The sequence below is a fragment of the Silene latifolia genome, chromosome 6, assembly GCF_048544455.1.
Source record: "Silene latifolia isolate original U9 population chromosome 6, ASM4854445v1, whole genome shotgun sequence".
NCBI lineage: Eukaryota > Viridiplantae > Streptophyta > Magnoliopsida > Caryophyllales > Caryophyllaceae > Silene > Silene latifolia.
This window is the reverse complement of record NC_133531.1, coordinates 132,613,263-132,628,021: the sequence shown is the minus strand read 5'-3', so window position 1 is coordinate 132,628,021 and position 14,759 is coordinate 132,613,263. Positions and strand designations below refer to the sequence as shown.

Below are 14,759 nucleotides of genomic sequence, written 5' to 3'. Positions count from 1 at the left end.
TGAGCAACGTTTATAATCGGCAACCTCTTCCCAAATTGTAGGAGCTCTTTTAATAATAGGGCACGCTTCCTATTAGCTCGCTTGATCCGTTCTCAACTCAACCAATCCTTAGCTTTTTCTCTTCTTTCCGTCCAGATTCATGGATTAAATAGTTTTAGGTTTGGACTTGGTCTTCCTTGAGAATAGGGCACGGTTACTTGGCTTATACAATCGCATTTCTTGTTTATCTGCTCAATCCAGGCTATTTTTAGTAATCCGCCAAGCTATGATATACTGACTATCAGGCTTCTCTTCCAGGATTTAGTAGTCTTCTTGCCATAATATTCTTCACCAGCTAGATAGTAGTTAGTCTTGTCCGGTCTTCGTCTCAATCAATCAGCTTTATTGAGTCGGACCAGGTTATGGTCAGACCAGGTTAAACTGGGCCTAACACTTATGCTGAAATTGGCCTTAAATATGGTGAGTTGTTTATTTTGAAATTACCCAATAAAACCATTCTTGATCCACTCTAATTTCTACCTACATACACTTAAATGCTGAAGTTATAGGTTTACATGCGTCTGCTTCTGAAATTAAGCAAGGTTTCAAGAGAGCCTTTTCTTCTCCTTGGCCGCACAAACTTCGTTATCAGGTACATACATACATACATGTTTCGCTTGTATAATATCGAGTCATGGGAGCCCCTTCTGAATCTGAATCTGAATCTTATGCAATGGCTACAGGGTGATGGCAGACCCTTCTGGAAACTTGTTGTTTCTCAAGCTACTGGTTGTTCAGATGAGGGGTATTTTGAGGAAGTTTATCAGGTGATTCTGCCTCAACATCTAACGTCTCTTAATTAAATTATTATTCTCTTCACTTCATGCCCTGCCACTGCAAAAATTGCTTGGTAAACAAACAGTTTTTGAATAAGGACAGACAACCATATTTGAGATAAACACACCTCTTTTCCCAAGGATAGTTTCCAAGTTCTAGAGGCATTAGCTGTTAAATGCCAACAGTCTTGATATTTGACAAAGTAATCCCTGCACCACTTCATCTAAGTTGCGCTAGGATCCCTAGTTAGAAACCAAAACCACTTTAACAAGAGCGTTTTGTTCCAGCTAAGGATCTTGAGATTGTCAAACCCTCCTTCAATCTTTTTTCTACACATTAGAAACATCATCCTCCTGCTCCCATCTGTATAACCCCATAACAATTGCCTACAGAGTTGCTTTACTGTCTTAATCACCTTTTTTCTAGTCAAGAATAAACATTGAGTTAACCGATCTAGAAAGCCAAAAGCCTTCAAAATCAACTCAAGAAACTGTTAGCGTATAGAGTCAAAAGCTTTTTTGAAATCCACCTTGATCATACATACTTCTAGGAAAAGTGTGCCAACATTGTATTGTACTATTGTCAAAAATACTCTTGTTAGCAATAAAAGCTGATTGCTCATACCCCACTAACACATTCGTGATTCCCAGAAGAATAAGCATCAGAGCAAGACTTTATGTTTTCATCAATGGAGAATAAAAGCTCTTCTAATCTCCTCCCTAGTAATGTCTTTTGTCAAGGATTCAATATCTTGTTGCAAACCATGTCCATCTATTAATACTCAAGTATCAGGTATTTCAGTCCTAGGTTTAATTTATAATAATCAAGAAAAGCAACCTCAACATCAGTAATTAGCATTAATCTCAGAGATACTTGCCTCCATAGAATGAGCCTCAGAAAAAGGAAAAGAGCCGGTGAAACTTTGTCAGAACTCTATCCAATTTAACCCATTTCCTAGAGGTAGTCTCCTATTTGTTTGTCCAAGTGAAGAAACACCCAGATGTATGGAGGTCATCCAAACCAGAAGATAGAATACCAATATTAAACTCATCAATATCAACCAAAGATGGAGGAATATTACTTATTCTCTCTTCCACAATCCTAACACAGTTAATTACAGTTATTACACCCATTAGAACCCCACAACACAGTATTACTTATTCTCATTGTGTGAACCATTTCTCCTTTTTCAATTGTCATTGTGACTCGTTGTGTGAACCAATTGCCCTTGTTCATTAGTCATTGTGACTCGTTGTGGGAACCATTTCTCCTTGTTATTAGTCATTGTTACTCGTTGTGTGAACCATTTATCCAGATGTTTATTAGTCATTGTTACTTGTTGTGTGAACCATTTGTCCATGTTTATTAGTCACTGTGACTCGTGTGATACATTTGTCCATGTTTATTAGTCATTGTGACTCGTTGTGTGAACCAATTGTCCTTGTTCATTAGTCATTGTGACTCGTTGAGTGAAGCATTTGTCCATGTTTATTAGTCATTGTGACTCGTTGTGTGAAGCATTTGTCCATGTTTATTAGTCATTTTGACTCCTTGTGTGAATAATTTATCCTTGTCATTGTGACTCTTTTTGTCAACCAATTGACCTTATTCATTAGTCATTGTGACTTGTTGTGTGAAACATTTGTCCTTGTTTATTAGTCATTGTGACTCATTGTGTAAACCATTTGTCCTTGTTCATTTGTCATTGTGACTCGTTGTGTGAAACAATTGTCCATGTTTATTAGTCATTGTGACTCGTTGTGTGATACATTTGTCCATATTTATTAGTCATTGTGACTCGTTGTGTGAACCAATTGTCCTTGTTTATTAGTCATTGTGACTCGTTGTGTGAAGCATTTGTCCATGTTTATTAGTCATTGTGACTCGTTGTGTGAAGCATTTGTCCATGTTTATTAGTCATTGTGACTCCTTGTGTGAATAATTTATCCTTGTCATTGTGACTCGTTGTGTCAACCAATTGTCCATGTTCATTAGCCATTGTGACTCATTGTGTGAACCATTTGTCCTTGTTTATTAGTCATTGTGACTCATTGTGTGAACCATTTGTCCTTGTTCATTTGTCATTGTGACTCGTTGTGTGAAACATTTGTCCATGTTTATTAGTCATTGTGACTCGTTGTGTGAAACAATTGTCCATGTTTATTAGTCATTGTGACTCGTTGTGTGAAGCATTTGTCCTTGTCATTTTGACTCATTATGTGAACTAATTTTCCTTGTTCATTAGTTATTGTGACTCGTTGGATGAAACATTTGTCCATGTTTATTACTCATTGTGACTCAGTTTGTGAACCAATTGTCCTTGTTCAATAGTCATTATGACTCGTTGTGTGAACCAATTGTCCTTGTTCATTAGTCATTGTGACTCGTTGTGTAAACCATTTGTCCTTGTTTATTAGTCATTGTGACTTCTTGTGTGAATAATTTATCCTTGCCATTGTGGCTTGTTGTGTGAACCATTTGTCCTTGTTTTTTAGTCATTTTTACTCGTTGTGTGAACCATTTGTCCATGTTTATTAGTCATTGTGACTCGTTGAGTGAAACATTTGTCCATTTTTATTAGTCATTGTGAACCGTTGTGTGAAACATTTGTCCATGTTTATTAGTCGTTGTGGCTCGTTGTGTGAACCATTTGTCCTTGTTTATTAGTCATTGTGAATCATTGTGTGAATCATTTGTCCTTTTTCAATTGTCATTGTGACTCGTTGTGTGAACCAATTGTCCTTGTTCATTAGTCATTGTGACTCGTTGTGGGAACCATTTGTCCTTGTTATTAGTCATTGTTACTCGTTGTGTGAACCATTTTTCCATGTTTATTAGTCATTGTTACTCGTTGTGTGAACCATTTGTCCATGTTTATTAGTCATTGTGACTCGTTGTGAGATACATTTGTCCATGTTTATTAGTCATTGTGACTCGTTGTGTGAACCAATTGTCCTTGTTCATTAGTCATTGTGACTCGTTGTGTGAAGCATTTGTCCATGTTTATTAGTCATTGTGACTCGTTGTGTGAAGCATTTGTCCATGTTTATTAGTCATTGTGACTCCTTGTGTGAATAATTTATCCTTGTCATTGTGACTCGTTGTGTCAAGCAATTGTCCTTGTTTATTAGTCATTGTGACTCGTTGTGTGAATCGTTTGTCCTTGTTTATTAGTCATTGTGACTCGTTGTGTGAACCATTTGTCCATGTTCATTTGTCATTGTGACTCGTTGTGTGAAACACTTGTCCATGTTTATTAGTCATTGTAACTCGTTGTGTGAAACAATTGTCCATGTTTATTAGTCATTGTGACTCGTTGTGTGAACCATTTGTCCTTGTTTATTAGTCATTATGACTCATTGTGTGAACCATTTGTCCTTTTTCATTTGTCATTGTGACTCGTTGTGTGAAATAATTGTCCATGTTTATTAATCATTGTGACTCGTTGTGTGAGCCATTTGTTCTTGTTTATTAGTCTTTGTTACTTGTGTGAACCATTTGGGTTTATTAGTCATTGTGACTCGTTGTGTGAAACATTTGTCCGTGTTTATTAGTCATTGTGGCTCGTTGTGTGAACCATTTGTCCATGTTTATTAGTCATTGTTACTCGTTGTGTGAACCATTTGTCCATGTTTATTAGTCATTGTGACTCGTTGTGTGATACATTTGTCCATGTTTATTATTCATTGTGACTCGTTGTGTGAACCAATTATCCTTGTTTATTAGTCATTGTGACTCGTTGTGTGAAGCATTTGTCCATTTTTATTAGTCATTGTGACTCCTTGTGTGAATAATTTATCCTTGTCATTGTGACTCGTTGTGTCAACCAATTGTCCCTGTTCATTAGTCATTGTGACTCATTGTGTGAACCATTTGTCCTTGTTTATTAGTCATTGTGACTCATTGTGTGAACCATTTGTCCTTGTTCATTTGTCATTGTGACTCGTTGTGTGAAACATTTGTCCATGTTTATTTGTCATTGTGACTCGTTGTGTGAAACAATTGTCCATGTTTATTAGTCATTGTGACTCGTTGTGTGAAGCATTTGTCCTTGTCATTTTGACTCATTGTGTGAACTAATTTTCCTTGTTCATTAGTTATTGTGACTCGTTGGATGAAACATTTGTCCATGTTTATTACTCATTGTGACTCAGTTTGTGAACATTTTGTCCTTGTTCATGTGTGAACCAATTGTCCTTGTTCATTAGTCATTGTGACTCGTTGTGTGAACCATTTGTCCTTGTTTAGTAGTCATTGTAACTCCCATTTGTCCTTGTTTATTAGTCATTTTTACTCGTTGTGTGAACCATTTGTCCATGTTTATTAGTCATTGTGACTCGTTGAGTGAAACATTTGTCCATGTTTATTAGTCATTGTGAACCGTTGTGTGAAACATTTGTCCATGTTTATTAGTCATTGTGGCTCGTTGTGTGAACCATTTGTCCTTGTTTATTAGTCATTGTTACTCGTTGAGTGAACCATTTGTCCTTGTTTATTAGTGTGGATAGCGGGGGCCCACGGGGGCGCTTGGGAGAGAGAAGAAACAAGCGTTTGCATTTTTGTATGGAGTCGCCACCAATTTTTATGGGAAATTGGAACCGTTCGAATAACTCGTGTCATGTCAAGACACAAAGTAGTGACATGAACACTAAGAACTCATTACCCTTAGCATTCTATGTCTAGAATGACTCTCGTGGATGCCAATGAACACGGGTGTTCACAGATATCTGGAGTAAGGGGTGAGGGTACGTATTAGGAAACTATTTTGATCGAACACCTAATCCCGCCCGCGTCGATAGCGGCCTTTACTAATGATTAGGGAAGTTATTCGTACTCGATATATCGTCGATTGTATGCATGCAATGCAACATCCAAGTTTTAATCCTAGCATGTGAGAATTAATACTAAGTCAGTTAACAATTAGTTTAACATACAATTAGGTCGAATTAGGGATTTAATGCTCAATTACATGTGAAGACATTCAAGCAATAGAAGAAATACAATAATTATAAATTACAATAATGAACATTACAATGATTACAACTGATTAGGCGATCTATGTCGGAAATACTTTTAAAACGGTTAATTTGAGAAAAAGAAAGAATAAAAGAATTAATAAAAGTATTAACGAACAGAACAGAAGGCGATAATACGATTATTAGTTAATTATACGTAAGCTAATTAGACTAGGTCAAGCAACAACGGAGTTCAGGGACAGAATTCAACTCGAATAAAGCGCAGAGCGCGTCCTTTGAATAAAGCGCGCGTGACGCCGCGTCTTCTCGACTGACTCGGGCCGTGAAGCCGGAATTGCGTGTTGTTAATACTCATTGATGAATTTAACGATGGATTAATTATTTACTCGGATGAAAGTGATTAATAGTTTATTTAACATATGAATGGGTCATGAAAACAGTAAAACATGGATGAGACGGAAATAAGATGGATTAATTACATGAATGAACGAGATTAATAATTAACAAACTAATTAAATTAAACTAGACATGATGAATTATTAACAAATATATGATGATGAACATGTGAATAAACAGATGAAAATATATCAAAGGACGAATTTCCAGAAACTCAATATGAACAAATCGAATTTCTAAAACCCGGATCGAATTTAATGACGAAAACCCGCAAATATTGATTATTTGGGATTTAAGTCGAATTTATGATGAATTAAACATGTTAATGATGACGAATAATATACATGTGAATTATTAGACTATTATATCGAAGAATTACTGAGAAACAATCGAAACAAATGAAAGATGAACGAATTACAGAGGACGAAGGAAGAAGAAAGGAAGCAGGAACTGCGGCAACCTCATGAAGAGGCGCAGCAGGAACTGCGCTCCTTCGAAGATGCGCAGCAGTTGCTGCGTCCTTTCTCGACGTCTGTCTACTGGAAATCCGTAAAAAGAGATTTTAACAAAGGGTTTTATAAATCGGTTTTAATTGGTATTTTCGACATAAACCTTACAATTGATACAATAATTAAAATACAATAAATAAAAGAGGAATTTACACCCTCAGACTTACATGTTGACGAAACGAGAAGGACTAAGATATCGATTCGTGATGCTCGACGCGAATGTAAAGAAAGTGCCCTCGTAAGAGGAAAACGATTAGATTAATTAAGTTGATTGATGTGTAATTGGTCAAATTGGTCGGTCATGCAAATGAGGCTGGTACTCAGAAGGATCCGAGCTTACGTGGTCGAAAGATCAAGCACGTAGGTGCCAAAAAGTAAGAACAAAAGTCTAAAATGCAAAGGGAGAAGAGAAGGGCGGACACTCGCGTGAGAAATATGATGTGCGAAGGCTCCTATTTATACTAATCACGTGAAGAAATAGGGTTTTCGGAGACTCTTTGGAAGTGAATCTCGGAAAGATATGAAAAAGATATGAAAACTACGCAGAATAGGACCTGGGAAGAGGCGCAGCAAGTACTGCGTCTCTTGGAAGAGGCGCAGCACCTGCTGCGTTTGTTCCCAAGCGGTTTCCTCCTGCAGAAGAAAGATTTCCGTGTTTAAGTTATGGTAAGACGGAATAATTTGGTTTTCCTTAATATCTTATGTGAATATTACGGGAAATTGCTTACCAAAGGATAAAGATTGTGAAATATTTATTAAAATATGAAATAGAAATATCCGGAACATTCCAGAACATTTTGACTCGGGATTTAACATTTATCGGAAAATGGAGACGGTTTTGGACTCGGACTCCAAATGTACTCTAATTACTGTCAAAACGACCGTATCGGCACGTAGATGACAACTAAGAGGTAGACATTAATATTTGAGCAATCACTTGACGATAAACTTATGAATTGTCACAAATCGTTCCGCGTACCAAACATGCGGCCCAATCATCACCGGGTGGTTTGCGGGAGGTGCAGAAATGAGGTATCTACAGAGCCCCCACTTTGACTGAGGATTGGACAAGGCGAAAGTCAAAGTATAGCCATCAGGTCAATCGAAGATTACAACCTCGACGACTATGGCGGCGACGCGAGGCGCTCAAGGGGTCTCGAGCCAAGGACCCGTCGTCGGAACATTTTAGAGTCTGTCGACTATCGGGGAGGGTCGTTTAAAGTCCATTAGACTACGCGAGGAGGCTCGCCAGCCATAAGAAGAGACCATACCTGAGACTTCTTCTCGAAATGCTTCCGGAGGTGCATGGAAACTAAAGAGCGAAGGTCAAGCGTGAGGGCTAAAATAAAGTGAGTAGCAGGACACAGGCGGGAACTGCTGAAAGAAAACTGCTCGGGTAGTCTTCGAGGAATAATTGCGAATAGCAGGACACATGCGGGAACTGCTGAGAGAAAACTATGTTGATAGTCTTCGAGAAATAATGGACGCGGCAGGACACAGGCGGGAACTGCTGAGGAGAAATCTGCTTGGGTAGATGTTAATCTCCGGGTCTTGAGAGGGAAACTATATCCGCTTACTCTCATTGGGGAGCATAATGAAGGCGTGTCGAAACACCTGTGAAGGAATAAAATGCTTGTTGCGACAAGCGAAGGTCTTGGAAAAAATAAATGATATGCAACAGTCCTCTGTTGGCTTGGTAAATGCGGGCCGGAACGAAAGAAAATCGTCAAACAGACCAAAACGATAAAATAGCATCGGGGAAGAGGCGCACCAAAGATGGGCCCACAAATAACGAACTCATAACGAATTTTTGAAAATTCGTATGGAGGGAACACAAGGAAGAGGCGCAGCAAGAGCTGCGTCTCTTGGAAGAGGCGCAGCGCCTGCTGCGTCTGTTCCCCAAAGTGCCTATTCTGCGTAAAAACGCGATAATCAGAAGGTTAATTTCATTATTTTCGAAACATAAATCCTTCAATTTCTCTCTCAAAAATCAATCATTTCCGCCAAGGTTTGATCCAAAAGCTTGCATTAATCATGACTAATCGAGGTATGTGTTTAATTCTTGCATTAATCTTCTGTGTTTGTCGAATTTTGGATCGAAAAATTAGGGTTTATGACCCATTTATTCGAAAATTCGGGGCTCTTCCCCCAAATGCATTTGCCTTGTCAAATTGACATTAGAAATGGATAGTTGGTAATATAAGGAACATAACCATGCGTTTGTTTCGATTTTTCGTTGAGTTTTTGAGCGTTTGAGTGAAATTTGAGACGGTTTCACAGCTAAACCGTAAATTGCTTCGAAAATAGTCTTAGGATTGCCCATTTGCGATGAAACTTGATATTTGGGATCCTTGAATGATGGGTAAACTTCCTGTCATCTCAGAATTTTGGTTTGCGATAACTTTTTCAGGACACTTTTCTAAGGCATAATCGTCGTTATAACGAAATGCTGCCGAAATTTCGACTCGAGCCCGGAACTAGGCTTTAAATTAGGCTTGACTTGACCCTAATTATCACATAAGTGATCGGGTTGGTGATAATATGGCCAAGGATGGCGAGAAAAGAGTGGTTTCAGGGCTTCCAAAGGCTTGAAAATCCCTTAACCAAGGCTTGTCGTCACGTGACGCGGCCTAAATTTGCTTTAATGTCACAAGTGATGTGGCTTCTACTTCTGGGAGAGCTCCAATGGAGATAGACACTGCTGCTATCGAGGAGGCTCTAGAGCAGGCCTTCACCGCCGCGGTGATGGCTGCTGGAGACGAGGTCCACGAGGAGGAGGAGGCTCTTGAGGAGGAGGAGGCCCCGAGACGGGCCAACGTTGGGCGAGGAGCTCCTGCGTGGGCTGAGACTTAGGAGAGTAGACATTTGTTGTGGGCTGCAGAGGGTCACTTGTCCTATAGGACGGTGATGAGTTTGGTAAATAGGAATTCACTACTCATTACTCATCCTCTTTCATTCATTTGCTCATATCTCTTTCGATTTTCATTCAAAACTAAAGATAGCTTTTGTTTCAAATCACAATAGGAGGCCAGGAACATCAGGTCGTTTTTGGGCTATACGACAGCGATGGAGCCTACGAGCGACTGTCGGCGGAGGAGCGGGCCATGATCGAGCGTGGAGCGTTCGGCCCTTTGGTGCAGGTCTGGAGGGGTATCGCGAAGAGGAAGCTACGGGCTAACCTTAGTCTGGTCCGCGCTTTCTTGCACCGATTCTGGGATACGACTTCCATGTTTCACATGCCTTTCGGTGAGGTGGGAGTCACTCTGAAGGACTGTGGCATGATTTCTGGTCTGCCGTGCGGGATTGAGGAGGTGGAGTGGCCGGAGACTGCCATGAGGGTGGACTCGGCCGAGGCGAGGAGGTTGATCGGCTGGAACTTGTCGCCGAAGGCTGTCACAGTGCCGGGCTTGGTGCCCAGCTCCTACGTTCGAGACTAATTTGCGGGAAAGATCCCGGCGCTGGTGGCGATTGATGGGAGGGAGACGGCTCCTCCTCCCTGCACAGCTGAGCAGAGGGCTCGTTTGTGGCTCTGGTGGTTTCTGTCTTCGATTTATCTCGGAGACAAGGGCGAGAGGCTGTCGACGAAGCTTCTTCCCTTCCTTTCTGACTTGAGTTCCCTAGGGCGTTGGGACTGGGTCACTGCTGGCTTTGCGGTCCTCATTCGCTTCAAGAGGGCCATGGTTCGTCCGGAGTTGATGGAGAAGGGGACTTCTCCTGGTGTTGTCGGACCTGGACTACTGCTGGAGGTATGAACCTTTATTGAGACTAAAATCAATTTCTTTTTCATTAAATTGCGAAAGATCACCATTAACTATCTTACTCCGCAGGCGTGGGTGTACTCCTACTTCCCGGGCCTCGCGCCCAAGAGGACGGAGCCGCTGGAGAAGGCCTATCCCATCGTGAGGGATTGGGTGATGTGCAGGACGAAGAGCAAACGTTCTTCTCACGGCGTCTTCCGGCGGGACGTGACCGCTCTTCAGCTAGGCAGCGTAAGCATCTCACTTATATTCATCTGCTTCTTCATTGTTCTTTAATCGATCATAGGAATGATCTTTGTTTGTCTTATCACAGTGGGTGCCCAGACCTTGGGCGGAGTACGCTGGAGCGCCTCCTTTTGTGGCTGAGGTCTTTCGACCTAGGAGCTCGAGTCGGCTGCTGTTGAGGACGTCGATGGGTCCTGTGTGGTACTTGGGCGAGCGTTTGGCTCGTCAGTGCTCTCGAGACGTGTTGACGGTTCCCATCGATCCTCCTAGGACGATGTTCAGGGAGCCTTCTAAGGCAGAGAGGGAGGCGGACTTGGCTGGCACTAGTGGCGACGCCCTCCTTCTTCCTGGCGAGGACTACTCGGCGTTCCTCTACGGGAGGTTGGCGTACTGGCCGGTAGTGGTAAGTATATTCCTCTCCTTTATTCTTGATTTTCAAAACTATGATGAAAGATCATCGGTTAATGAGAAATATTTGACTTTGCAGGAGGTCGAGGCGGCGGGCATCGAGCCCCCAGAGTACCCAGAGACCCTCGAGTACACTGACGCGACCGGGAGGACGGCGATCTCCGAGCTGCGTGACTTTGACGTGGTCGTGACGGATGTTGGCTTGGACGACTGGCAGCATCTGATTCGAAGGGTATGAACCTTATGCCTATTTTATTTTGAATTTTGATTTTCTAATTTCTCTTGTATTTGATTGAACCGATTGACATGAGCCAATTTTGTTGTTTACAGAGGGACTGCGAGCTGGAGCGAGAGTTGGCCCAGTCTCGGGAGGAGACAGCTCGCTTGTTGAGGGAGCTCGAGGTTCGGGACGCCGAGATTGCCGCTCTTGCGGCAAGAGTTATGGAGCTGGAGGGCGACCAGCAGTAGTCTTGTTTTGTTTTTTGTAGACTTGCACATCTGTACCTTTTTGGACCTTGATTTTGGACATTTTGGACTTTTGTTTGGGGCGAGAGCCCCCAGTTTGTTGTACATTTCCCTTTTTTGGTGTATATAAGACGGCCTGAGTGCCTTTGCTGCTGGGTTGTGTTGCTTGTATCTGCAGGTTAGCTTTGAACAGGTTTGGTAGATGACGGTCTACGCCGTCATGCTGCCGAAATTTACTGGAATTTATAGAGAACCCGACAAACACCCGATAATGATAGGACACATGTATTCTTTAGTTGTCATTGTCATTATTTGGAGCTCGTTTTACGATGTAGAATGGGCGTCGTCGATGAAGTATTTTATTAATTTAAATGATATTTAAATTAATGTTTTTTTTAAGTGAGTCCATTTTATTAATTTAAATGATATTTAAATTATGGCTTGTTTTAGGTAAATTCAACTTATTTTATTTTATTTTGAATTTATTTTTCCAAGTTTATTTTATTGAAAATAAAATAAATATTTGATTTGAAAAATCATTTTATGAGTATATTTGATTTGAAAAATCATTTATTTTAATGTGTTAATTGATTTGAAAAATCGATTTGATAATCGAAAAGAACTCGTTTTGAACATGTGTTTTTGAGCTCGATTTTAGCTCGGTTTTTGAGCCCGTTTTCTTTACGAATTGGCACGAATCTCGAGTACACTAACTAACCTAGACCACTACCCATCCAACCCCAGTTCGAACCCCATAACCATGGCCCAAATCTCGTCCCAAACACCCCCCAAACAGCCCGCACAAAAGCACGAGCAGCCCCCCTGTTTTGCAGCTCAAACCCGAGTCCAAAACCCGCTCCAAACACCACCAAAACCCGTACCCATTAACCCTAACCCATACCCTAGTATCCTACCCATATTACCCTAGCTTAATCACCAAGAAACCCCCCCCAAACCCTCACAAAAGCCGGGATGACTATGCGTGAGCAGGCCCGACTGCCTCTCCCTCTCTTTTACCCTACTTTAACTCCTTATAAATACCCACCCTTCACCATACATTCATGCCTCTAAGTTATCCATACATACTACCTTCACTCACAAGCTTTAAAACCTCAGAAACAAACCCTAATTGCCTCTCAAAAACCCTCCACAAAACCGACATCCAAACTGAAATAGTTTGTGTGTCCTCTTCGAAAAACAATTTGTTCCTCCTTCAAACCTCCATCAAAACTCGAGTTTCTTGTTCCTAATTAACCATATAACATCCATCTACACATTAGACAAAGATTTACGAGCCAAATTGCCCTTGAGAGTACACGAAATCCCTCGAAAAACAGAGTGTTATACACTCTGTTTTCGCGGTTTGTTCCTGTCTGTCCAGTTCTGTTTGTGCTCGTTTTTCGTGCCCAATAACTCAAAACGAGCAGGGGTTGCTTTAATATCTCTATTCTCCTCTCTTTCTAGTTTTCAAAACATCTTTTAAATCGAATTTTCATCGTGAAACGAGGGAGAAATCGCTGTTTGAAAGTTGCTGTCCAGATTCGATAAAAACGCGTGTTTGCTTTGTTTCTTCGTCGACGACGGCCTCCCGAGATAAAATCTACCATCGATTACGACCCAAGACGGTGTCAACGATATATGTAGGTTGAGGGTGCATCAAATCCTCCTCTTTCTCCTTTTTTATTTCGTTTTTATGTTTGTTTTTCTTATAGTTTGTTTTGTTTGTTTATCGCTTTTTATTTATCGTTTAAATTAACTATGAAACTAGTTTAGTCCGAGTATGAGTTAAAGTACCACCATGAACACCCGCGTTGACTTGATATGGGAAAATAAACCGCTACATCAGTCGGTCGTACACCTCCGTCTCATTTACATATCCTCGTGTTCAAGGTAGGGCATAAATAAAACGAATTTCTAACTTCGCTCCTCGTTTTTGACCCTTCGTTTGTCTCGGCCAATTCGACCCACCTTAGGACCTGTTGCATGTTAGTATGACTTCTGATTGTTAACATATAACTTATTTAGATGACATTAGATCAATTTAATAACTTAATTAGACATGTTAGGTGGCTTCGACATAAGCTTTAAAATCAACTAACAATTCTGTAATTCAATCGAATGCATCTCTCTTTCACATAATTTCTCGCTAGTATGAGAGTGCGTGATTAGCACCTTCTTATTGACACTCGATGAGTTAAATTAATTAGCGAATTTGACCTAACTTGACCCCTTTTAGGCCGTGTAGAATGCCCCTTTGCGCGACATCATCTCAACCGATCAACGTCGTTTTCAACTTGTTTTCTAATTTGTTTCGAGTTCGTTTCGCAATCATTTGATCTAACTAATGAACCTGACCTAGGAATTAGGGTAGCCGTGTTTGGTTTGGCCGTGATTTGGCCGTGTCTTTTGGTCCTTCTGGTTTCGTCCGTTTTATGAATCGCTTGTTCTTTATCGCTTTATAACTTGTAATTTATCGTTTGTTCATCGAGTTGTAATTTTCAAGTTAGTTTCCCTTTATCGAGTCAAAACCTCTTTCAAAAACCTTAGTTTTGTTTGGTTAGATGGTTGTGTCCCAATGCATGTAAGAGCGTAGTAAATCGCATGTTGTTTAAAGCAACATGGCCCGGTTTATGCTAATGCATGCTTTGGTGCGTAGCCCTATGTCTAATTCGATGAGATTAAGTGAAAGCACACATCACGAGGAGTGACCCAAGGCCGTGAGTCATGTAAGCCGTGGGCCACCCCTCTTGTGCACGGTTTCCTAGGCCGAATGGCCGTGTAATGTATCGTGTATGGTATCGTATGTAGCAATTGTATTTAGATCGAGTTGTATCTTTAATTTATCGTTGTGTCGGCATGAAATGCCTGGTTTGTAATAGGTAGATCCCACGGCTCCCCCATTCCCCCTTAAGCCTTGTTTGCTTTGTTTTATATGTTGCTAGATCAATCAACCCACATGCTAAATTACAACTTTGACAAAGTTAGTTTAGTTGCATCTAAAACGACATAGAAATTGTTGTCACAAGTTAGGGTTTAAAACGATGTTTGCATATCATACATCGTAGTAGCTATGACCTTGTTTGAACTCCGACACTTGACTTAGTAGAGGCCGTTATCGACGGGCGGGGTTAGGTGTCCTTATGGGCTTCCTAACACGTACCCTCACCCCTTACTCAAGATCTATGGTTTGTGGATCCGTCTAAATA

At 40.8% G+C, this 14,759-nt stretch overlaps 1 long non-coding RNA gene across 1 annotated transcript; it reads left to right on the top strand.

The window, feature by feature from the left end:
• The first annotated feature begins 429 nt into the window (after nt 1-429).
• On the top strand, nt 430-806 carry LOC141659015 (uncharacterized). Its single transcript, XR_012549568.1, has 3 exons — nt 430-459; nt 549-631; nt 723-806. It is a non-coding gene; the product is annotated as an uncharacterized LOC141659015 (long non-coding RNA).
• Nucleotides 807-14,759: the final 13,953 nt, after the last annotated feature.